The following is a 26,105-nucleotide window of genomic DNA, read 5'->3' on the forward strand; positions in this document are numbered from 1 at the left end:
CGGGCGCGAGAGGGTTGGTTGCTCTCGATGGATTTAGCTGTTGTTTCGGATTTAGCTGATTTCTCTGATTTAGCCGTTTTCTTGGATTTAGCTGATTTCTCGGATTTAGCTGATTTCTTGGATTCAGCTGATTTCTTGGATTCAGCTGTTTTTTCGGATTTAACTGTTTTTTTCGGATTTAGCTGTTCTTCCGGATTTAGCTGTTTTCGCGGCGATTACTTTCGATTCGATTGGCCCGCTCTCGGAAATTGGAGAGAAACGGATTGCCGGAGGAAGAGGCGACGGCGCTCGGCTCGGGAAGAGTTTCGAAAAATCACGGAAGTTTGCCGGGGAACGCGCGCGGGCGCGAGAGGGTTGGTCGCTCTCGGTGGCCGGACGATTTGTTCGCCCGACGGGAGTTACAAAAGAATTCGAGGGCCGTAAATTTGGGAAACGAACGGCCCCGTAGTTCCGCCGGTGCCGAGTCGGTACCGAGACGCGGCGCGCGTCTTGCGGAATCTTTGCCAAGAAGCTAGTTTCACGGTGATTCCGGGATATTTCGAGGCGAGAGAGCCCATTTCCCGCGGAGGGAAGAACGAGAAACCGCGGAATCGCGCGATTCGACTAATTAGAGAGGTTAACTCTTTGGGGCTCGGGGAAACTGTCCCATATTTCGCTTAGCTTCTTGCGCATGATATATCATTAATAATAATAGTACTAATAGTACTAACAATAACAATAATAATAATACTAATAATACTGTCAATACTACTCCCAGCACTAACAATAATAATAATAATAATAATAATAATAATAATAATAATAATAATTTTATTTTTATACTAATAATAATTAATTTTTTAAGGGTTTTTATAGCGAGGGGAAATCTTCAACAACTAATACTAATACTACTACTAATAATATTAAAAATAATAAATTGGCTTTAATATAATACTGATAATAGTTAATATTTTTCCGGTTTATATAGCGAAAGGAAATCTAGAGAAAAACTAATTCTAATAATAATAATGCACTTACCAACTCATATGCATTCGCATATACAAAAAGCAATCATTCCAAACACAACGACAATAGTAACAAAGTTTCTACAATGGAGATAGACACAAACCAGAGAGGAAATCCTCTAAGAACTCACGAGGAGAATAATAACAATAATAATAATTAAAACTACTAATAATAGTAGTATTATTTTACAATATAATAATATTATAATTTGTATAATATATATAATTAATAATATTATTATGACTAATAATACTAATACTACTACCACTCATAATAATAATAATACTAATAATAACAGTAGTAGTAATAATAATATTTATTTGAATTCCTTGCGTTACGATAGTATGAAAACATGTCGCACAAGTAGCCCATCAAAAAGAACAATAAAAGAAGCGAAAGGATAAATTGCTACATCATTTGCAACGTCTTACCGTTATTAAAGCAGAAAACTCATTTGCAACAGACGTGTATTTCTCTACAGGCGTGAGAATCGTTAACGCAAGCTGTAAGCGAGTACATAAATGGTTTTTCATATTACTCGATGTTTCACAGTAATTCTATCCTCTGTTCTCTCGTTTCTTGTTCCCTTCGCGCTCCTTTACATCTCAATCTTAATTCAATGTAAATCAACCGAAACGAACGTTCCATTCGATTCTTTCTTTCATATCGAAAAACAATTCTCTGCATCTTGGGTTTCTATCTATTTTTTGTTTGGCTTTTTTAAATCGTGTGCCTGAAAGAGTTGACCGATTATGCTAGTCCCAGATGGAATTAACTGGTTTGCTGCTGGCTGATCTATCCGAAACTCGGTTCAATTGCTTCCTTTCAAAGGGGATTTCTTTTAAGAAAACTCGCGGCTGCCCCCTGCTCTTCTCTCTCTCTCTCTCTCTCTCTCTCTCTCTCTCTCTTTCTTATTCGATCTTTACCCTGGCCATTGTCCGCGATGCTCCCGCGTCTTTTCACAGAGTTCCTGCTTTCAGCTGGAAAGAAAGTTGCCAGCCGAAAGCTGTCGGCCAGGCAGCGGGTAGAGGATCGAGTAATCGCGGCGTCCGACGCCCGGTGTCGGCTCAGACTTCGTTACCTGATAAAATAATTCGAGTAGTCCCATTGTTCCAGCCATTTGTTCCACGGATCCTCGAAGTAATTAGGAGGCGTGCTTCCCCGCTCGGCCGCCGCACGGTGGAACGAAGCACCCATTTTCTTGAACATCCTCGACCAAAATTGATCGTCGAAATTTTCAACTATCGCTTCGTTAAATCTTTAACAAACGATCGTAGCACGAGGAAACGCGATGGTATTGTACTCCAACGTTGTTCGCGTCGCGTTGAATCCAAATGCAATGCGAATACTGTCGCGATAATTCCGGTTTTTGTTTTCCTATTGCTCCACTTTAAAAAAATCATTTGCCTAAATCGTTGCCTGAATTGTGTGTTCGCAATGTTTTCTCGTATCATTGGGTAGCTTGTTAACGATGATTTTCTGTGGAAAAACATTTTTGACTTCGGTTTAAATTGCATCGTTTAACGAATAGATTAAATCAGAATCCATTAGGTTCATATAATTTGATATGATGTAATATGATATAAATATAATATAAATATAATATGAATATATTTAATATGAATATAATATGAATATAATATAAATATAATATGAATATAATATGAATATAATATAAATTTAATATGAATATAATATAAATATAATATGAATATAATATGAATATAATATGAATATAATATAAATATAATATAAATATAATATAAATATAATATGAATATAATATGAATATAATATGAATATAATATAAATATAAATATAATATGAATATAATATAAATATAAATATAATATGAATATATTTAATATGAATATAATATAAATATAATATAAATATAATATGAATATAATATGAATATAATATAAATATAATATGAATATAATATGAATATAATATAAATGTAATGTAAATATAATATAACTATAATGCAAATATAATATAGATATAATATAGTATAATAATTAATATTTTTGTAATTTTCGAATTAGGCCACTTGTCACCAAAGAGGCTCGACTGGCCGACCATGTCCACGAAAAATAGATGATTCGTTCCACCGTGCGCCGGATCTCGGCCGCGCGACCGTTCCCGTTCATCCGCGACGCGACGCAACCTTTGACCCAATCTCGCGAACTTCCAGCGCCGGATTCCTTCGGCGACGGAAAGAAACTGTTTACGGCGGGCTCGCTCGAGCGTACTTGCGAGCTGATTCGTTTAGGAATTCCTGCCCCCCTTTGAGCTGAATCGGGAGCCCGTTCGGTTTCGATTCACGAGCCCTCGCCGAAGCTCGGCGAAATCGGTTCGGTGCCGACTCGTAAATATTCATAACGCGATGCCACTCCGCGCCGAACGAGCAAAGCAGCGCGCGCTCATCCCACGGAGCCTCCGCCTCGGACCCGTAAATGCCCGCTACTCCTGGAACACTGTGGCTAACACGGCTGCAGTTCAATCCAATTCCGAGTTTTGCTGCAGCTTCCTGTCCATAGACTCTCCGCGTCTTCATTGGAACCTCTATTTTTGTTGCCGGCACACGGCTTTGCTTTTATGCGTCTGCCAAAGTAGCGTCGATCTCTCTCTCTCCCTCCCTCTCTCTCTCTCTCTCTCTCTCTCTCTCTCTCTCTCTCTCTCTCTCTTTCAATGGTCGTCCACAGTGGTCGGAAGAAGTATTCGTCCACTTAGATCTCTTGCAATATTTTATATACAGAGAGTGACCCATTTAAATCGACCCATTCAAATACCTTGAAAACCGCGGATAATGATAAAAAAATGCTTCGAACGAAAGTCGAATGGTTTTAGGGGGCAATCTGGGTAATCTGACATGAATAAGTTTTTTTCTTTTCTAGGTCAACGCGCGGAGGGCATATACGAAGGTGGATTTTATATTTTTAAACGAGATCATATATTTTTGATTATACCAGTCGATTCGGCACGTCGTTCTTTTCGTAAAGATACTCGGACATTTATCGCGGCAAATCATTGGTTTCGAGGATATTTTAATTTCAGGATCTCTCGGAGACCTAGTAAATCTTCGCACTCACAGATCGAAGGTCGGAACACCGACTTCGGATACGCGAGTGCCAATACTATGCATTAATAACATTGAAATAGGGTAGACGTCCCAGTTTCCGTGCTTCTCGCAATTTCCATGCAACCGGATTAAAAAACGTATTGGAAAGGAATCCCTGAATCTTACATGCCGATAGGTAAACGTAATAAAAAAGATATAGGTCATCAATTTATATACGAAACTTCTCCTTTTTTATGCGTTTTTGATCCGGGGGTACGGAAACTGGGACATCTATCCTATCTTGTGGAGCAACGATTTTGTTATGATTTGAAGGCAATTCGGAGGCCACGTGACACGATTCAAAGGCAATTCGAACGCAATTCGAAGACAATTCAAAGGCAATTCGAAAGCAATTCGAAGGAAATTCGAAGGAAATTCGAAAGCAATTCGAAATAAATTGGAAGGCCACGTGACACGATTCGAAGGCAATTCGAAGACAATTCAAAAGCAATTCGAAAGCAATTCGAAGGAAATTTAAAGACAATTCGAAGGAAATTCGAAGGAAATTCGAAGGAAATTCGAAGGAAATTCGAAGGAAATTCGAAGGAAATTCGAAGGAAATACGAAGGCAATTCGAAAGCAATTGGAAGGCAATTTGAAGGCCACGTGACACGATTCGAAGGCAATTCCAGGATCACGTGACATGATTCGAAGACAATTCGTAGGCCACATGACACGATTCGAGGACAATTCGTAGGCCATATGATACGATCCGAAGACAATTCGGAGGTCACATGTCGAAGACAATTCGTAGGCTACGTGACACGATTCGAGGACAATTCGTAGGCCACAAGACACGATTCCACTTGACTCACACCCAAACAGACTCCAATAACTTCGTCGACCCTTCACCTCGACGTAGCAATAAATCACATAGGCGTAGAACTACCACAGTGAAACTCCCAGCAACCCGAAATTTAGCATTTCCAAAAGAAATCACCATAACTATAAAAACGCGAGCCGCGAGGTTCGAATAATCGCATCCTCCACTTCCCAAGTCGTCCATTATCGTATACAAGCCGAGGGACAATTGCGGAGAATTTGCTTAATCGAGGCCAGGCGTTCATTAGCTCGGTCAGCGTTGCTTCGTCTGTTCAACATCGCGTAAACGTTGCCGAGGGATCCCGGTATCGCGGATGGCATCTCCGGCAAAGACGAACGCTGGGACACGTGCGATCCCAAGGCGGACTTCTGGAGAAAGGTTTGCGCTGACCAGGGCCGGGCCCAGCATCCCACGCGACTCCCATGGAGAGACTCTATTGATCTTGCGCGATCCAACGCAAACTTTGCCGTACATTCTATTAACTTCGGCTTCCTCGGTCTCCGAAGACAAACACGGCCGGGCCGGGATTACGTGGCGGCGACGTCGGCGGCGACGCGACGCGACCGGCTGATAAGCGGAACGCAATTACATCCGAGCAATTACCTCGAAAACAATTTCGCGATCCGGTATCTCCACGCTCCGTTTCTTCGGCTACGAAGTTGTTCATTTCCTTTCGACTTCGCTGGACGCGAATTGTACACCTGTTAACAGGTTTTCGCGAGCCTCCGGCCGGACACCGTTCACGGAAACATTGTTCTTTAATTTGTTGACATCAGAATTAACACACTAGATGGTGTAAAAAACCAGAGATGGAGTGGGCAGTTTAAATATCGCACGAGTGAAAATGACTGGTTTCAATTTTTATTGTATTTCATTTTTCAATTTTTACTTCCTGCTACATAATTTGTTCCAGCAATGATCTTTTGCAATACTTTTGCAGCAATAACCGATGGGGTGATGTAGCCTAGTTTTATTTTCGTTTCATTCGTTCGGAATCGAAATCATTTTGCGGCACGGCGACTTATAGCACTTTTGACCCAAAATTTAATAAATTCTCTCCAATTGTCCCTCGGCTTGTGAACGAAAATGGACAGTATGGGAAGAGGTGATACGATTATAAAAATAATAACGAGAAGATACTCGCGGCATTTTTTTTATAGTTGTTGACGATCGAAATTATAAAAATATCCCCCTCTTCCCAAGTTGTCCATTTTCGTTTCGAAGTTGAGGGACAATGTAAGAGAAATTACTGTACATCTTTAGCACTGTTTTCGTCGAAGGTCATCTAATCAAAAGACACCTCTTAATCATTTCTATTTAACGCCTTTTTAACGAAATGTGTTAAAGAACGACTTCTAATAATTTTTCATAAACATTATCTCCTGTGATCGATGTTCTCCACTTTTGCTTCTCGACTTTTGCCGCAGCCATCAGAAAATGATGCACACTAAACTAGTCTCTTTAACGTGTAAAAAGAATTCGCGACACTCAATCCAATTTGCAAAAAGAGTTATCGTCGTGTTTTAGAAGACGATCGACTACGTTTCGCCAGTGGTTGTGTATCCGCTGGACGGGCGATACACCGGATAAAACAAAGTACGACGAAAGAGATTACCAGGAAAATAAAGCATTCCGTTGGAACGCGCGCAGGCGACGAACTCGCACGTCGATCCGTCCGCGTCCGACGCTCCCAGGAAATCCTACCTTAATACGGTCGCGTTTCAAATGGTTATCGCGAATGGCCACGCTGTGGACCGAACTCGGTCGAATCGGTGGTCGATCGGTCACGCGTTCATGCCTCTCAAGTCCGGTCGGAGGATCGAAATTGCCGGCAAGATTGATTCGAGGGTTGCGTGGACGCAATCTTGCGCTCCGGAGAGAGGCGACGGAGATGGAGATGGGAAACGTCCCGAAGGAAGAGAGCGAGAAAGAGAAAGATGGAGAGAGAGAGATAGAGGAAAAAGATAGAGGGAGAGGGGGAAGAGAGGGAGAAAAAGAGGGGGAGAAGATAGAGAGAAAGAGTAACAGAGAGAGACAGAGAGAGGGTGAGAAGGTAGAGAGAGCGAGAGAAAAAAGAGAGAGCAAGAGAGAAACAGAGCGAGAGAGAAACAGAGCAAGAGAGAAACAGAGCGAGAGAGAGAGACAAAGCGAGAGAGAGAGACAGATCGAGAGAAAGACAAAGCGAGGGAGAGACAGAGTGAGAGAGAGGCAAAGCGATAGAGAAACAGAGCGAGAGAGGCACAGAGCGAGATAGAAACAGAGCGAGAGAGAAACAAAGCGAGAGAGAGAAAGAGCGAGAGAGAGAGACAAAGCGAGCGAGACAGAGCAAGAGAGAAACAGAGCGAAAGAGAGACAAAGCGAGAGACAGAGAAACAACGCGAGAGAGAGACAGGTCGAGAGAAAAATAGAGCGAGAGGGAAAGAGCGAGAGAGACAGAAAAAGGGACAAAGTAAGAGAGGGAGAGAGAGAAAAAGAAAAAGGAGAGAAAAGGAAAGAAAGAAAGAAAGATAGAGAGAGAGAGAGAGCAAGAGAAAGAGAGAGCGAGGGAGAGAAAGAAAGAGAGAGATTGAGAGAAAGAGGGAGAAGATAGAGAGAAAAGAGTGAGAGAGAGAGGGACAGAATATATATAAAGAGAGAGAGAGAGAGAGAGAGAGAGAGAGAGAGAGTGAGAGCGACGAAGAGGGAGAGGAGATGGGGAGAGAGCGAGAGAAAGAAATAAAGAGAGAGATTGAGAGAAAAAGAGAGAAGATAGAGAGAAGATAGAGAGAAAAGAGTGAGAGAGAGAGGAATAGAATATATATATATATATATATATATATATATATATATATATATATATATATATATATATAGAGAGAGAGAGAGAGAGAGAGAGAGAGAGAGAGAGAGAGAGAGAGAGAGAGGGAGAGGAGATAGGGAGAGAGCGAGTGAGAGAGCAAGGGAGAGGGAGAGAGAGAGCGAGACAGAGCGCGAGAGAAAGAGAGATGAAGAGAGAGAGGGAGAGAGGGGGAGAAGATAGAGTGCCGCGGGATAACCGGTGCGACGTGCAACGATCGAAAGTTGCTGGAGAAGTTGGGGAGATCTCTTGTCGCCATTCCGCGCCGCACCGTAACGGGGGAACGTGATCTCGTCACGTTGCTTTGGCAGCCGAGCAACCCCTAACGAGATTGTTTCCTTCCTGTTTAGATGCACTTAACCCGGCGTACACCACGCAACGGAGAAAAATGCATCGCAGTGCTCCGGAAATCAATACTGCAGGAGAACCTGTCGCACGGCGACGCGACGCGACGGTTCAATCGGACGAACAAGACTGTCTGTAGTAGCTCCAAGGTCGCGCACGTTTTCGGAACCGATTGGAAAAACGGAACAGATCAATTCTATGGCTTCTGAGAGAAGAACTCTGCGCGCGAGTCACATGTTTTTCACTTCCGAGATATTGTCGCTCCAAGTTTTGATCGCTGAATGCTTCGTATAGGCAGCGTTGAAGTGCAATTTGAAAACTGCATAATTTTGTTCAGTCAAACTTATTTTCGCGATTTTTTTTATTCTGATAAATACGTAAATTTTGTATGCTGCAGTTCAATTAACGCGTTAATTAACATTTTTTGAGATTGTGGCTTGCGTCGCTTTTTACTGCGAGGCGCGGAATTAACGTTTAAACACCTATATTTTAACTAACGTTTAAACACCTATTTTCGTGGACATTCTCGGACAATTGAGCCTATTTACTGACAAGTGGCCTAAGTGGAAAATTATGAAAAATCGGTTGGTCGTAGAAATAGTTGGTATTTAAGTGCAGTTGTTTTATTTCGTACAAATTAATTTCGAAATCGAACGAAGAATACGTGAAAATTAATGATTTATTATCATTGCACAATCGCATTCAAAAAAAGTATTAGACTCATTGTGTGTGTCATAGTAGGCTATCTATCATCTAAAAGAAAAGTTCAAGTCATTTAGTCCAGTTAAAAAAAAACTTACACCGTTTTTCAAGTGGTCTTAAATACATATCCGCTGCTCTAAATAAATAAATAAACGAATAAGACCGAAAAATCGGCGAGATCATGTCGAACGAGCGACCGAAGGAAATGATCGATGTCCCTAATCCCGAGGTGCCCGAACCGACGGCGGTGCCGTCGACGGCAAAGAGCGTTGTCGCGAGTTCACGAGAGTCGCGTCGAGTTCGAAGTTCTCCCGGAACTCGAATAATTTTTCCAAGTTCCGTCGCCTAATAAATCGGCGACCTCGGCTGGGGTTCGCCGCGGACGATGACGGAGTTTCTAAAGATCCCGAAACCGTGTTCGGCGCAAATTAACTTCGTTATCGCCGGCCTGCCCGCGAAAGGAAGACGAGCCACGGCCGAGTCGTTTCGCGGCGAAACCGTAATAATTAGAAGCCGAGCCGAGCCGAGCCGAGCCGAGCACTCGTTCCGTTGGAAGCGACGGAACAACGTCGGCGAAACAACGCCGTCAGAGAGAGAGAAAGAGAGAGAAAGAGAGAGAGAGAGAGAGAGAGAGAGAGAGAAAGGGAGTTAGGCTTCCTCCCGACGGAGGGTTTATCCTTCGTTCATCAACTTTAATCCTTGCTCCGCCGGTCTCTACGGCTGTATTTTTTAGCGTTCCCTCTCCGCCGGATCCGGCCCGCTTTAATGCAATATGCATGGAAAGAAGCTGAGAATCTTTTCCTTGCGAGAGACTTCGCGATTTCAGCGTGGACTGCAAGTTCCACGTCTTATTCCTGCTGCGTCGCTTTTACTGCCACGATAAATACTGAGCGAGTCCCGTCCGCCGATGTCTTCTGAGCAAGTCTCGGTCGCGATTGGCGGCGTCTTTTCAAGCTGGTCAGGAAGCACGAGAAATCTGTTGAAAGCTGCTGGACGCGATAAAATCTTCGTCGAACTGACGATAAGACGATAACGGGGTATGATAAATAATCGATTGGAAGTTCCAGTCACTGGATCAAAGAGAGAGGGAGAGAGAGAGCGAGGGAAAGAGAGAGCAAAAGAAAGAGAGAGGGTGAGAGAGAGAGAGGGTGAGAGAGAGAGAGCGAGGGAAAGAGAGAGCGAGAGAAAGAGAGAGCAAAGGAAGAGAGAGCAAAAGAAAGAGAGAGCAAGGGAGAGAGAGAGCAAAAGAAAGAGAGAGGGTGAGAGAGAGAGAGAGGGTGAGAGAGAGAGCGAGGGAAAGAGAGAGCGAGAGAAAGAGAGAGCAAAGGAAGAGAGAGCAAAAGAAAGAGAGAGCAAGGGAGAGAGAGAGCAAAAGAAAGATAGAGCAAGGGAGAGAGAGAGCGAAAGAAAGAAAGAGAGAGAGAGAGACGTTTAGCCGGACATCGGCAAATCTATTTCTTCCCGAATAATTTAAATAATAATTTCTCCCGAAAATGTCAAATTAGTATTCTCAGATCTGCATATATCACGATAGAAATGAATTTCAAAAACCAAGTTAAATATTAATGTCGCCCATACGCGACACACGCGGCGCTGAACGTTATTAACAATAAATTGGTCGGACAACGGAAAAAAGTAACCGCATCACGTCTCGGTTTAATTTTTACGTTCTCTCGAAAACGGAGCTTCTGGCCCCGTTCTACCCCTCTACAGTCGTTCAAATTTCGAGGCTTTAATCGACACGCGACACGCGCGTTCCCGGCGTCCAATCGACCTGCAATTACGCAGAAATTGTTTTAACCCTTCGCACTCGAAGCCGAATTAACGCATAATTTGAAACAGTTTCTCCGGCCTACGGTTTTTCCATTTCATGCGACTCGGTGGATTTTATGCACACGAGATTGTGTATTGTGGCCCGTGCAATAAATTGTGACTCTTTAAATTGTGGCTCTTTAAATGTAAATAGATTTGATTAATAAGATTATTTCGAGACGCGACGTAACTATTTTTAACGGCGCCTCGGAGTCGCCACTCGAGTGCAAAGGGTTAACACCTGGCGTTACGAATTCCACGGGGCTGGAAAAAAATCGAAAGTCGAAGATTAAGGCCCAGTTAAGACCCAGTTAAGGCCTAGTTTAGACTCAGATTAAGTCCCAGTTAAGGCCTAGTTAAGACTCAGATTAAGGCACAGTTAAGACCCAGTTAAGGCCCAGTTAAGGCCCAGTTAGGGCCCACTTAAGGCCTAGTTAAGGCCTAGTTAAGATCCAGATTAAGGCCCAGTTAAGGTCTAGTAAAGACTTAGATTAAGGCCTAGTTGAGGCCTAGTTAAGGCCTAGTTAAGACCCAGATTAAGGCCCAGTTAAGGCCCAGTTAAGACTCAGATTAAGGCCTAGTTAAAACCCAGATTAAGGTCCAATTAAGACCCAGTTAAGGTCCAGTTAGGGCTCAGTTATGGCCTAGTTAAGACCCAGATTAAGGCCCAGCTAAGGCCCAGTTAAGGCCCAGATTAAGGCCCCGTTACATTACGGTGGACACGGCGACTCGTTACGCGCGTTTCCGAGCCGATCCGCGAGCCGTTTGACGCGCCGGGTCTCGTTATTTCTAACAAGCGGCGCGAAGACCGCGGAACAAAGAGCGAAGGAGTCGCGGCCGATTCGTCGTGAAGCGGTCGAAACGCTCCGCGAGCGCGAAGCCGCGTCGCGTTTTATCCGCGTCGGATCCGCGCGCGCGAATTTGCATCGCAAATACGCACCGGATTGGTTGACTTGTTACGCGTCGGGGATTCGTGCCGCGGCACCGGTGAATCCTTTGTTCCCGACGCCTCCCTCCGGCAGCCGCGGCGCTTCTTTATTCCCGGTCCGGTGCCTTGGTTCTTTTTAATTCCGACAGTCGCGTTCGCCACCGGAGGGAGAGCCGAGTAACAGCGAGTCAAATCCCGGCGTGGTTTCGCCGCTTCTCTCTCGCCGCGAGCCCGCGTCTATTCATAATTTCCCTAATTCTCCGGTTTTGTGCGGCCGCGGCAACGTTTCCTCGCGCGGCTTCTGTCGCCCGCGAGCGCTGATTTCCGCTCGCTGGCTCGCGAAACGTCGGCCCCCCGGCCGCCGGATAAAAGCCGGACCGACGGTTTACCCTGCCGCGACGATTCGCCTGTTCCCGCACGCGTGCCCGCCGCCGCGTTCTCCAGCTAATTCCGCGGTTTACCGACGCGTTTCACGCCCCGAGCGTTTTATATCAGTCGTAATCCGAGGTCCCGTCGCTCCTCGAAATTGCTTCCGCGGAACGTCCGTACGCGGACCGATGTTCGGCACGGTAAAAAGCGGACGAGCTTCCTGCGTTACGCGAAACGACGTCGCTTAGAACCACAAAGGGTTAAACGCTGGGTTCGATGTTTACGTGCCGCGAGCGTAGAAAGGACTTGTACACCTTCTAACCTTTTAGGCACGACGCGCCACTATAGTGGCTTTCGCGGATGTCATCTCTCTGGACGACGCGCCACTATAGTGGCTTGCTCTAGTAACTAACTAGCTCATCGTTTGAATCAAATAATCGTCTTCATATGCATTGCTTCACACTTCTTTTGTCTTCACATCGACTTACGCGCGGGACAAAAATGACCGAGTTCCTGTCAAAATCGTAGAACTTAAGTTAGACAGAGAAATGGGCTAATTTCGTCGCGCGAACAATTTTCGACGTTGAAAATTTCCGTCGAATTTGATGCTTTTCGATCAAATTTTTGTTCGTCCATTATGCCACGCGATTCGATTATTTTCTTCACCTGTTTCCTATGAATTCTGTCACCCCGGATTTAAATCTCGCAGCCGAATATACGGGGTGTCCCAAAAATGTCTCGCAATCTGGAAATGGCGGGTTCCTCGGATCATTTGAAGCAATATCTTCCTTTGCAAAAATTTTCTCCGAGGCATCGTTAACGAGTTATTAACGAAAAACAGTGACCAATAAGAATCGAGTACGGCTGACGCGAGACGGCCCAGCCAAACAGCGCACGAAGCCCAGTTCCGCTCATTGGCTCGATCGCCTCGCGCCAGTCGAGCTCGCCTCTCATTGGTCACTGTTTTTCGTTAATAACTCGTTAACGGTGCCTCGGAGAACATTTTTGTAAAGAAAAAAGTTGCTTCAAATGGCCCGAGGAATCCGCAACTTTCGGATTGCGAGACATTTTTGAGACACCCTGTATATACAGTATCAGAGTCTGTATACTACACATCAGACTCTGCCGTCCAGAGAAATAGCCTCGCACAGAATTCAGCCGTACCTAAAAGGTTAAGACGGAACGGCTTCTTTTTTTATAATTGGGCGAAACGGTTTAAATTTTCTTGTTGCATGTTGCAGTGATTAGTTCGCTGGACATTCGATGTTTACGTACAGCGAGTGTAGGAAGTGTTTAAGCACCTTTTATAATGGATCGACTTTTTTATAATTGGGCCAAACGGTTTAATTTCGTTTTTGGATATTAGAGTGATGAGTTTACTAGACAATGGCTAACAATATTATTGAGAAAAATTGCAATTTGATGGTATGACAAAGGAATGAGAAAACTTTTTTATCCGAGCTTGTAACGCAAATTTAAGAAATACGTTTTATAGATCTCGGTTATTTAAATGAACGCTGAAAATTCAATCGAAATCTGTCGAAATTGTTTTTAACTGCAATTAAAGATCGCAAAAATCGCAGTTCTTTGCCATAAATGCATAAAATCCGCAGTCTAGTGATTGTACGTCCGAAATAGAATGATTTGCCAGCATGTATATCATTTTACAGCATTAATTAGCATTATACATCACTTAAACATTAAAAATAGTAAGTTTCCACATACTTATGAACAGGGATGTATATGTGTTTCTCAAGGGTTGCTTCAAACTGCTGTAACTTTGCGAAAAAAAATCGCAGCCAAGTTTTCTTTCTTTTAAATTAAAGGGGAAGCTTCGAACTTCATTCTGCCGGGAACGGCATCTCCGAAAAAAATTGTACGAAGTCCGTGCATTTCGTCAAACTTTGCAATTTTCACTACGGCACGCGTTGCAATTTTCACTGTGACAAACATGGCCTCATATCTAGAGCGTTGCAGTGACGAAGTCGGGCCAAACTTTAAATCGAGAAACAGTGTATCAAAGTAGAAATTTCAAGCTTTAATTTAAAGAAAAGGTCATCATTCTACGATGATGTTTCGCGGAATTATCGTCAGTCAAAGTTGGCCAATTTTCAACATGACACGCATGGCAATTTGGAATATGGCAAACATGGCGTCGCTTTTAAATGGTTACTAAGATGAGGGATGTACCAAGCTTAAATTTCATAAATACTATCTTAAAGTAAAGGTTTCAAGCTTTAATTTAGAGGAAAAATCATCATCTTACGATGATATTTCGCGGAATTATCGTCGGTCAAAGTTCATATTATCAATGTGACAAACATAGTTCCAAACTTGAGGGGTCACCGTGGCGAGGGTGCGTTAAACTTAAAATCGAGAAACAGCCTCTCAAAGTAGAGATTTCAAGCTTTAATTTAAGAACAGAATCATTATCCTACGATAATTTTTCGCAGAGTTATCGTCGGTCAAAGTTCATATTATCAACATGACAAACATAGTTCCACACTTGAAGGGTTACTGTGACGAAGGTGCGCCAAACTTAAAATCGAGAAACAGTGTCTCAAAGTAGAGATTTCAAGCCATAATTTAAGAAAAGAATCATTATCCTACGATAATTTTTCGCAGAGTTATCGTCGGTCAAATTTGACCGATTTTTATCTAAAATTTGTATATGTATTTAATATTTCCATAGTTTTGTTGAAGAGTGCACAGTCTCCCGGACGTTTTGCATAGCAAACATGGCAGTTTCGTTGGTTCCAACGGAATCGTTTAGTCGTAGCTGCGGCAATTAGGCGGTCAAACATCGATATTTCGAAAGACGCGCAGCAGCCCGGAGCTATACAGTGCCACGGTCTCGAGTATGCTCGGTTCGTAAAAGACGAGAGGCCATCGAGAGGCAGTCGGCAGCGTCACTTGGAACGCGAGAATTCGTCGAATTTCAGTGTAAGACTGGTCCGGCGAAGAAAGGCGGGAGGTTTCGAAGCAATCAACCTACATCGGGCGAAGTTGCTACCGACAGCGGCCGTGGCAGCGAGAGTATGGTCGGTGACCTACTGGAAGAGACAAGCGGCGCGCGGTTACATATCGAATCCTTCTCGGTTCGAAATCCAATAATCGATTGCCTATCGCTCATTTCCTACCGGCAAGAGTTATTGCTTTTCTCTGGCAGCCCTTTTCGCCGGCAAAAACTCGATCACGTTTCGCCGTTCGTGGACCGCGTCCGAAAAGTTTCGTTATAGATATGCCATCCGATCCGGTCCGGTCCGGTCCGGTTCGGTCCGGATTCAGCGGGACGCGCGGCGCCGTGCGGAATCGAGCGGAATCCGCGGCGGATACTGTCCACGATTAACCTCTTGCCTGCGGACCCGCGTTCGACAGCCGGGCTTGCTTTATTGCCGACTCTTTTGTGACTCTGATACTCTTTCCGCCGCGATTATTCCCGCGAGCCTCCGGCTGTTTCGATTTGAGGCGGCACCACCACCCCTGACGCACGGTGCGCGGGGTGAATGGACTATAATAAAGTGATATATTATGATAAAATATTTTATAATTATATATTAAGTGTATTAAATATATTAAAATGTATTATTAAAATATATTAGATATATTAAAGTATACTATTGAAATATATCAAATATATTATTATAATATATTAGATATATTAAAATATATTATTAAAATATACTAGATATACCAAAATACATTATTAAAATATATTAAATATATTGAAAAAAATATATTATTAGTATATATTAAATATATTAAAATATATTAGATATATCAAAATATATTATTAAAATATATAAAATGTATTAAAATATATTATTAAATCATGTTAAATATATCGAAATATATTATTAAAGTATATTAAATATATTAAAATATATTAGATATATCAAAATATATTAAATGTATTAAAATATGATAGATATATCAAAATACATTATTAAAGTATATTAAATATATCAAAATATATTATTAAAATATATTAAATATATTAGATATTAAATGTACATAGATTTACAAAAAGTATTCTATATTCTCTATCAACCCCGTGATATACTTAACAAGAAAAAAATAACTTGTACTATCTTGACTAAGAATTTTTTAGGCATACTAAAATAACTCATCAATACTTACATACCCATTGACAGAATTGTTGTGTGATCAATTTCACGTGTGATCAATTTACAAGGTATGTCTATAATAGTTAATTATATTAAATATACAGAGTGACCGAAAATTATGATATTCCTGGGAAATTGGGGCTTCCTGAGATCATTTGAACTTGTACTTTTAAGCTCGCGTTTTAAATTCATAAATTTAAAGTAGTATTTTTATACAAGATGTCCCAAAATATTATTGTACAAGCGTGAAATCAGGGGTTCCCGAGGTCATTTGAAGTAACTTTTTCCTTTACGAAACTTTTCCCCGAGGCTTCGTTTACGAGTTATTAACGAAAAACAGTGACCAATGGAGATGCGAGCTCGCCTAGCGCCAGGCGACCGAGCCAATCAGCGGAACCAGGCGTCCACTGCTCGTCGGCTCGGCCGTCGCGCGTCAACCGTGCTCGCCTCTCATTGGTCACTGTTTTTCGTTAATAACTCGTAAACGAAGCCTCGCGGAAAAGTTTCGTAAAGGAAAAAGTTACTTCAAATGATCTCAGGAACCCCTCATTTCCCTGAAATACCATAATTTTGGGATATCCTATATAATATAATACGAAATACGAAAATAGTGAAAAATTTTCTGCAATATAGCAATATGTCCATGCTTGACACTACCTTTTTCCACCGACTGCCCCAAATTCCTATAAAAAAACTTAGTATTCTCAGCATGAGCGACTCAGTGACTTATTCGCGACTTAGTATTCTCAGATCTGCCGGTCTCGATTCCGAACAATTCTGGTCGAAATAACAGTACTCGATTGAACCGCAAAACCCCCTCTATAACTTCTCGCCGCGAAGAAAACGGTCTCGATCGTGAAGCGAGTCGAACAAAGGTTAATCCCCTGGTTAAAAAAAAGAACTCAACATTGCGTTCCCGGCGCGGCGATTTCGCATCCGTGCAACGCCGCCGCGTACCTCGCAACGTGTTTCACGGATAACGAACCGAACGGTCGGGGAAACAGCTGGAAACAATAAAATGTACACCGTTCTTGGCCGGTAGGTCGCACTCGCGGCTCGTCGAAATCATCTCGACGAACGCGGTTCTCGGTAATTAGCAATCCGACGGGCATAAGATTTCGTCGGCAATCTCGGCGAGGCCGGCCGGTGAATGTAATCGGAGCGTAGGTCGCGAGTCGAGGCGATGAAATCGATTGAGATCGTGGATCGGGTTGCGAGCGCGAGTTGCACGCCGGTCGGCGTATTTGTTAGCGTCGGGTGTCCCTGGCCATTAGACGGTGGCTGCGCGCGATATCGAGCGGATTTCGTGCCTCCTTGGCCGCGGTGCGACGCGAGGCGAGGCGAGGCGAGGCGAGGCGGAACGGGCTCCCGGTAACGATACGCCTGCTCTCCCATTAATTCGACGTTTAATCGTCTTGTATCGCGAGAGCACCTGGCTGCTCCGTGCCACTAAAATGATAATGTAATTGCGTATCGATTATATTCGGCGAGGTCCCGGCTCGCTCGTTCTATCCGCAACGTCGGCGCACAGTCGGCCGAAATGAAAAAAAAATCGGAATCAAAGAATTTTCGATTCTTTATCTTACGTCGGAGACGAAGCGTTGTGGGATAAAAGGAAAAAATTGAGGGTACGAACAGTTTTTAAGCGTCAACGTTTTTGGTATACTTGAAATATTTTAAGTTATAATATTCTAGATTATTTATAGTATATCGTGTACTTTTTTTGGTTAAATGTATGTGCATTGTACATCGTCAGATTTTGACACGCTGATTTCACATCTGATTGCAAGATTTATTCATCGCTTTAGGGTTTTGAGAACAAATTAGAGGGTTGTCAAATTATTTCAATGAAAGGGTCACGATTTTTATTGGTAACGTCAACATACGTATTGATAATAAAATAATATAATATATAAATATAGTGTAATATAATAAAATAATATAATATATAAATATAATATAATATAATATAATATAATAATATAATATATAAATATAATATAATATAATATAATATAATATAATATAATATAATATGATATAATAATATAATATATAAATATAACATAATATAATAAAGTAATATAATATATAAATATAATATTGACAATAAAATGAATCGTCAATATATTGATAATAATATAATTATTATTAATAATAATATATGATTTCTTTTTATTATCAATATATTGACGTTTCATATTATTGTCAATATTATATTCATATATTATATTAAAATAGTATAATATATAACTATAATATAATAAAATAAAAGAATATAATAATAATTATATTATTATTATTTTTTTTTTATTATGTCCTCGTTATTTCGATCATTTCTAAGGATACGAAGGACATCCGAACATAATGCGTTAAAAAAGCATCGAGACGTCAAAAAGCAATAATTCCGGAGTTATTAGCATTGTCACCGGTTACGGACGCGTCGGGCAAATCCAGCACGCCCGGTGCGGCGCGCTTATTTTTGTGGAGGACGGCGCTTTGCGGGGGTGTAACGGTATCAAACGACCGGCTAACGAGTCCGGGTGCGGTATATATCCGGCGGATCGTGCGGCCGTAATTTCGTGAATCTCTCCGAACGCGACGGTTTCGGGCCCTGCCGTCCGTCGCACCGTGTGCTCTCATCCTCGTATCGCGTCGCATCGCGGCCGAGCCGCGACAAAATAGAATCGCGGGTCTGATATTAATTAACGTTGAAACTAATTACGAGCAACGAGCACCTTAATACGCGTCGGGCAAATGCGGCAGGCTCGGTCGCGTCGCGTCGCGTCGCATCGCGTCGCGTCGCTCGCTCGCTCGTGTTTTCAGGCTGTTCGATCGGCCGAGACACGCCTCGGTGCACAGGCGACAGGCTGCGCGAGGCTGCTGCGAGCTGGAAATCCATTTCCTCCGGAATCGATATTTACAAAGTCATCGGGGACGATCCCCGTGGAACAGTTCGCGTATTAATAATCGCGTCACGCCGAAATTGCCGGCGACGAGCCAGCCGTAGCTACTACGACGGCGAACCCTTCGGTTTTTCTTGCCGAGTGCCGCGAACTCGATCTTTCCGAGCTCCGCGATATAACGTACCTGGCAATGCACTTCCGCCCCGGGAGAAGGCTCCCGAGCTCGGAAGTTTGTTTACGCGCTCGATACCTGCGTCGCACGTGTGCGATGGCTATGGATCGCTTTTCCTTTTTGCTGTTTCGCGGGAAGGAAAGTCGAACGAGTCTTTTGAATGCGATTACTGGAAATTGTGTAACGCGTCGAAGAATTTGTGGATTCTCTCTTTGACGAGATTTTTGGGGTGTTTTGTTTGGGGGTGCGATGTATTTAATAGGGTGGATGCAGTAAATATATGAAATATGTGAAATATGTGAAATATGTGAAATATGTGAAATATATGAAATATATGTAATAATATATGAAAAATATGATATAATATATGAAATATATGAAGTATATGAAACATATGAAATATATGAAATATAAGAAATAATATGTGAAGTATATGAAATGTATGAAATATATGATATAATATATGAAAATTATGTGATATAATATATGAAATATATGAAATATAAGAAATAATATATGAAGTATATGAAATGTATGAAATATATGAAATAATAATATAATTAATAATAATATATGAAATAATATATGATATAATATATGAAATAATACATGAAATAATAAATTAAATATATGAAATAATATATGAAATATACAGAAAATATATAAAATATATGAAATATACAAAATATGTAAAATATATTCTTTGTTACAGAAAACGTAATAACAGCGAATACACGAGTATAATAACAACAATATGAATAATAACGATGGTAATAACAGTAACCATTTCATAATGAATTGACTGCGAGTTTTATGCATTTACGGTACATGCAACTTTTTAAAATGCAATCAAGTCTCCATATTAAAAGACATTAATTATATTCCTATCTTACGTTCATCGCAAGGATTGCAAAACAGGTAAACGAAATACAATTTTCTTTCTTCCTCTATCAGTTTCAATTCAACTTGTAATTAGTGCGCTAACAATCTTAATTTAAGTTAATCATTCTACCGTTTCCAGTTCCGCTCACCAATTTTTGCTAAAAACGCATCAAAATGCGTAGTCTGATAATGGCATTGGACAATTTCATTGATACTTGCAAACTACAAATTTTCTGCATCGATTGCAAAACAGGTAAACGAAGTATAATTTTCTTTCTTCCTCTATCAGTTTCAACAAGTTGTAATTAGTGCACTAACAATTTTAATTGAAGTTAATCATTCTACCGTTTCCAGTTCCGCTCACCAATTTTTGCTAGAAACGCATAAAAATGCGCAGTCTCTTCAACAAAAAGTACTCTAAATTTCTAATATCGAGGGCAATTCTTTCGTTTCATAAAAATGCGCAGCCTCTTCAACAAAAAGTACTCTAAATTTCTAATATCGAGGGCAATTCTTTCGTTTCATAAAAATGCGCAGTCTCTTCAAAAAAAAGTACTCTAAATTTCTAATATCGAGGGCAATTCTTTCGTTTCATAAAAATGCGCAGTCTCTTCAACAAAAAGTACTCTAAATTTCTAATATCGAGGGCAATTATTCCGTTTCATAAAAATGCGCGGTCTCTTCAACAAAAAGTACTCTAAATTTCTAATATCGAGGGCAATTCTTCCGTGTTCCTTATACTTGCCCTTATTTTCGACCAGAGGCTCTAGATCACGATCGCGTCGCAGGAGAACATATCGAAATAAACGAATTGATTCCCGGGATTTTTTTTCCATTAAGCGACGCACTGCGGACCGACCGATGCAAATACACCGGGACGCGGCGTGCGTCGAGTCCCCGGTGAATTGCCTGCCGCGTGTCGCGCGTTCACCGCGGTTTCATTGCATCGCGAAACGAACCGTTCGGGCTCCGTTGATTCGATGTCGCGCGTGCCGTCGGCCAATTACACGCCGCCTTGTTCGGCCGTTCGTTAAACGATCGAGACCGTCGTGTTTTCGCTCGTTGTTCCGGCAACCGGGAACGCAAGAAACCTGTCGCTAATTCGCGGCGAAACTTTCAAAGCGAACCGGTCGGTCGGTCGGTCGGACGGTCGGTCGGCTGATCGATGGATCTGCCGGCGTTTAATTAAAGTAGCGTTCTCCACGGCGAACGGCGCTTATTTAAAATGCAGCCTAGTCGATATCAATCCGTTAAACGGCTTCAGACCCACCGGTTGCACCTCTTCGGAGACCAATCCCTCCCGTTAAGGACGCCGTTGCTTTCCGCCTGTTTCCTGTCGCCTCGATTTTTCTTGCACTCTGGTGCGCTTTAAAATTTTCACGGTGCAATTGCATCCGGTGCAACGGGATCGTGGTGCAAGAGGGACAGTTGGACCGATTACGGTTGCGATATTTCTGTGACGCTCTGTACGTTTACTTCCACTTACGTGATTATTGTGATAATTATATTATTATGTTATATTGAATTTTTGTGGGAAACTAGGTAGATAAATAATGAAATAGATATAAGAAAGAAAATAAGTAGATGAAGAATAAAATATATAAGTATTAAAATAGATAGACAAATAATAGAAAAAATACGAAACTAAGTAGTTAAATAGTAAAATAAATGAATAAGTAGATAAGTAGATAAATAATAAAATAAATAAATAAGAAAATAAGTAGATAAAGAATCAAATATATAAGTAAGAAAATAGGTAGACAAATAATAAAATAAATACGAAAATGAGTAGCTAAATAGTAAAATAAGTAAATAAGTAGATAAGTAGATAAACAATGAAATAAATAAATAAGAAAATAAGTAGATAAAGAATAAAATATATAAGTAAGAAAATAGATAGACAAATAATAAAATAAATACGAAAATGTGTAGATAAATAGTAAAATAAGTAAATAAGTAGATAAGTAGATAACTAATAAAATAAATAAATATGAAAATAAGTAGATAAATAGTAAAATGAATAAATAAGTAAATAAGTAGATAGGAGGACAGCTAATAAGACAAATAAACGAATAACTAAAAGTAGACAAGCAATAAAATAAAATATGTAAATATAAATAAGTGAATGAATGAGTAACTAATCTAGCAAATCAACTAAAGACAATGTAAATTGGCTGACGCACAGTGACCAGGCTCCACTAGCCTAGAATTTTAGAAAATTCCGCGACGGATGGGGCTCGTCATGGAGGACCGGATGCGTTCGCGTGCTGTGTAACGCATTACGGCCTATCGATCGCTCCCGGTGATTACACGTAAACATATAAACACGCTACACGTGTACAAACGAGCATCCTACGACGCGCATACATTACCGGTGATTCGACGACCTGCCTTGCCCGAACGTTTGCCTACGTTCGACAAGACACCGCGTCGCCGGCAAATTTGCACGCGTTGCATCTCGAAGACCGCGGAAGATCGTGTAAACGATCGGCTTTGCCGCGACTCTTGTACCGTACACACAGTGGCTCCCGGAAGCCTCGGAATTTTCGGCGAACTGTTCGGAACGCAAAAGCCGTCGGCTCGTTGCAAACGAGACGGGGGTGTTTTGGTATTTTCGAGTGAAAAACTTTCGTTTCGCGAACTTCGTCGAGATTTCTTTAAGCGAAACAGCTTCCTTCTATCTCGATACGCTTTTTTACAACGTGGCGCAAGGGCGTTAAACCTCTGTTGTCGCGCTCGCTCGAAATGTCCCGCGTTTTTGTTATCGAGAAAGCGACGTCGCCACGAAAAGGATGAGATGAATAATTCATTTGACATACCTGGGAGTGAGATATCGGGTTCTAACAGAGGACAGGTGGTTCTAGAGTGTTCAAATTATATTCTCAAATTTTTCGGGCGCGTTCGTATCGCTAGTTTTTTAGCGACAGTCGTTTAGAAAGTGAACTGAACACGTGACGCCGCGCAGAAAGCGCGACAGCGATGGGTTAACGTCTTTTTAAAAACAATCGGAAGGGCACGATTAAATGCAATTTTCACACCGACTTATCGGCAATGCAAAATAGCACGAATATCCCGAAGGCAGGTGCAACGGAATCGAAATTACTATAGTCGCAGATTCATCGTCGCACGAACGAGAATCGAACGTGTTCAATGAATTCGTTAAACGCAGTTTTTTCCAATCGACTTGCCATCTATAAATACAATGTAAAATAACGCAAATATCCCGAAGGTGCAACGAAATAAAAACGATAAAACGAAGTTATTAAAATTAAACACCGTTGTTCCTGGTTCATCGTCCTGCGACTATTTCTTTGTTACGAAATTGCAACTGGTTTGTGCATCGACGACTCGCGGAGAGTCGAAAAAGCGAAGAACGACTTTCCGTCGCGGCTCTGTTAGTTCGCCGTCGCATTTCTTGAATAGATAAAACGGAAAAGAATCCCCCTAAGCCAATGTATGCGCCGTCTTGCGCCAGTTAAGCTGCGTGCAAACATTTCTTTTTTTCGTAGCTACAATATTCCGGAAGATAATGGTCCATTTATTCACCGTTGTGGACACAGCGAACGCGAAAAGTGATCACGTAGTTACTAGCCAGCAGTTTTCACGTGAACGATGAGCGTGCATGATGAAATAGCCGCTTGCCCGTGCACTAATACAGTTAATCAAACATCGAACCGGCTAATTGCACGTCTGCTCCTGTGATCTTAAAGCTTTACTTCCGACATAGCCCGCTAGGTGAGAATTTCTATCTTATGCGCGGCACCCAATACAATAACGCTGTCGTAGCAGCGTTACGCTTGTACGAATACAGGGTGTTCCAAAATTATTGTACGAGCGGGGAATGAGGGGTTCCTGAGGTCATTTGAAGCAACTTTTTCCTTTGCGAAAATGCGATCCGCGGCTTCGTTTGCGAGTTATTCAACGAAAACGGTGACCAATGAGAGGTGCGAGATCAGCTGGCGCGAGGCGGCCAAGCCAGTGGGCGGAACTGGGCTTCGACCGCTCGTTGGCTCGGCCGCCCAGCGCTAGGCGAGCTCTCGCCTCTCATTGGTCAGCGTTTTTCGTTAATAACTCGTAAACGAAGCCGCGGATTGCATTTTCGCTAAGGAAAAAGTTGCTTCAAATGACCTCAGGAATCCCCCATTTCTCGAAATACTCGAGTTTAGCGACAAATCAGTGAAAAGTGAAAATATTCTACCGTTACGTATTTTCTAACGCATTAAGCGCTGAATATCAACTCGAAAAATTCACAGAATTATATCAAAGTCATTTAATTAGTGACTCCAAAACTGAAAAGTGAGAATTTACCATATCGGCTCAGCCATTTTGTATCCTACAAATCCCGGAAACATTCAATTTATTCAATATCTTACAATAATAAATAAAATTCAGTGAGTAATAAATTAATAAATAAATGAATTCAAAAAACCTAGTTAAAAATAGTCCTCGTCTCAACTGTTGTTAATTCGATCGTCGAGGAACACCAATGAACATCGCTAAAATCGTTAAAGCCGCCGAAATCCTTCAACATGGCACATCATCGTCTTCTCTATAAACGTAACCGTTTCCGTGTCGCCGTCGCGCGAGCCTCGCCCGGCGTAATTCGACTAATCGACGTTCCGATCCGGCCGGACTCTGTATCATCGCGCCGTCAGGAACACGCGCGGCCGGGCTCCGGTCACAGCTGGCGGGACTTTTAATCTCGTTGAACTTTCGGACTAGTTCCCCCGAAGAACGTCCGAGCGTGGCCGCGTCCGTTGAATTCATTGAGTCGTTACGGACTGAAATATTTGCGGCCGCCGCGAGCTGTCGGCCTCGCCGCAGCTCTCTCGCGTCGCGAGATCCCGGCAATTTCGTTCGGGTCGCCCGGACGTGTCCCGAGACAGCCGGGACAAGAAAACCGCTCGCCTCGCCGCGTCCTGCGCCGTGAAAACCGGCACGGAAACCGGCGGAAAGTTGAACGCGTTCTCCGCTCGATGACGTTCGCGGCTCGCGAAAACCGGCCGCGACCGATAGCGGACGAAACGGAACCGGATCCACAGCCTCGATTATCCATTCTCTTGGAAGCCTCGCTCTCTCGATTATTCGTCAACGACGCGCCGATCGCTTTCCGAGATATCCTGGCCGCGCGGCGATCCTAATTGAACGAGATTTCTCGAACGGGCCATAATTGCGCGGTGTCGGTTCGAATCGCGTGTCTTGCGATGCGGCGCCGGATAACGCCCCGCCGGCAAAAAGCCACCATTAATTCTGGAGACATTTTCATTTCGAACGCGCCGCCACCTCGAGCTCATTAAAGCATCGTCGGGATTAATGGTCGCGGCCGGAACCGAACCGGCGCTGCATTTTTCGTTCGGCTCGGCCCGACGGGACGGCCGGCCGATGCAGTCCGAAATACACGACTTCGTAAAAAGCAACGTTGCCCTGCATCGTCGGAAACGGCCATTTTTACGGGATCTTTTATGAATGAGCGATCGCGGTCGAAAGACGCGAAAATTGCCCGGACGGAGTTCGACCGAGTCTTCGACGAGGCTAGGTCAAAATGTCAAGAGTGAATAATATATATAAAAAAATAAGAAGTCATGATATATAATATTAATAGTATAGAATTATTATGTAATAATATTAAGATATTATATTGATATCATATTGATATCATATAATTATGTTAATATCAATAATATAAAATTATTATATAATAATATTACAATTATATTAATATCATAATATTATAATATTATATTAATATCATATAATTATATTAATATCATATTGATATCATATAATTATATTAATATCGTATTAATATATCATAATATAGAATATTAATAATACAAATTATTATGATATATATAATATATACAAAAAAATTCAAGCATTTAGTCCAGTTTTAAAAAATGTTACAGCGTTTTTCAAGTGGCCTTAAATATATGTTCGCTACTGTCTGAATTTGTGTTGAGAATGGTTTGGTGAAATTTAAAACAATGAGAATATTTATTCATATCTACTATTATATATAGTACTACATATATTATTATACATATTATTATATATATATTATTACATACATATAT

General features: G+C 41.9%; 1 protein-coding gene across 1 annotated transcript in view; it reads right to left on the reverse strand.

Annotated features, from left to right (window-relative positions):
* The window catches only part of GABA-B-R2 (gamma-aminobutyric acid type B receptor subunit 2), a 237,520-nt gene that overhangs the window by 104,253 nt on the left and 107,162 nt on the right, over positions 1-26,105 (reverse strand). The gene's annotated exons all lie outside the window — the stretch shown is intronic.

This window comes from Megalopta genalis, chromosome 3 (assembly GCF_051020955.1).
Source record: "Megalopta genalis isolate 19385.01 chromosome 3, iyMegGena1_principal, whole genome shotgun sequence".
Classification (NCBI taxonomy): domain Eukaryota; kingdom Metazoa; phylum Arthropoda; class Insecta; order Hymenoptera; family Halictidae; genus Megalopta; species Megalopta genalis.